Here is a 1,071-nt window from a genome sequence, read left to right on the forward strand (position 1 = left end):
ACAAGAAATGGTGATAACATGTCTGTTACTGTAATGTGTATTTCTGTGCTCACACACTTTGAAATAAAGTCTCTAAACTAACTGGGAATTTCTCATGCTGAATTATTACTCGTAAAACAATGAGGCATGTCAGAGTGTAGCTGTGTTCATGATACGTTGTGTTTTTACATGTCGATTTATCTGAGAATATTACTGGCTATAATAATAAAATATTAATATTAAGGTGTTTTAGTTGATGTAAAGATGTTTTAGATCAGACTGCTGTGAGCTTAGCAAATCAAAAGATCAATAGAGAAAGAAAATGCTAAAGTAAAGGGATAAAAATAAATAAATGTCATTTTATAAAATAAATACATCTAGAAATATACAGTAATCAATATGCAAAATATATTTATTTTTAAAAATAAATATATACTGAAAAACATGAAAATGAACATGAAAATAAATTGAAGTGCTTATAGTAATGCTTTTCTATTTTGTCTAATTGTCTTTGAATTTAAACATTTATATGTACTCATTTATTCTTAGTTTATATATTGTGTATAATTTCACATTAATTTTCTTATTCTTTTACAGATGAATTCTTTTTTTATGGCACTCCTATGACTCCGTTAAGTCATGTGTTTATTCAAGCAAAGGCAACAGGGAAAAGCAAAAGTTGATGAAAAATAAGGGATTACATTATATAAAAAATAAAACAGAAAAAAAAAACAATTTAAATAAATACGTTCAAAATATAAAAATAAATATATACAAGTAACAAATAAGAAAAGGTCTGAATAAATACTCCCTCCACCACTGTTAAAATGCATTAATATATGTGACCAATTCACAATAAAAAATAACATTTATCTTTATCCTTATTATTCTCTTTGGCAGGATTCATGTGTTCAACCTCAAGCATCAAGGGGAAAAAAATAAGTATATTTAAATAAAAAAAAATACAATCATATATCATGTGCAATAAATGAATAAATATATTTATAAAAAAAATATTAATTTAAATAAACAAATAAATGAAAAATATATGACATACAGTCAGAACTGTAGGGGGCGACAAAGCGCTAATAT

The sequence above is a fragment of the Lutjanus erythropterus genome, chromosome 23 (assembly GCF_056507025.1).
Source record: "Lutjanus erythropterus isolate fLutEry1 chromosome 23, fLutEry1.hap2, whole genome shotgun sequence".
NCBI classification, from domain to species: domain Eukaryota; kingdom Metazoa; phylum Chordata; class Actinopteri; order Lutjaniformes; family Lutjanidae; genus Lutjanus; species Lutjanus erythropterus.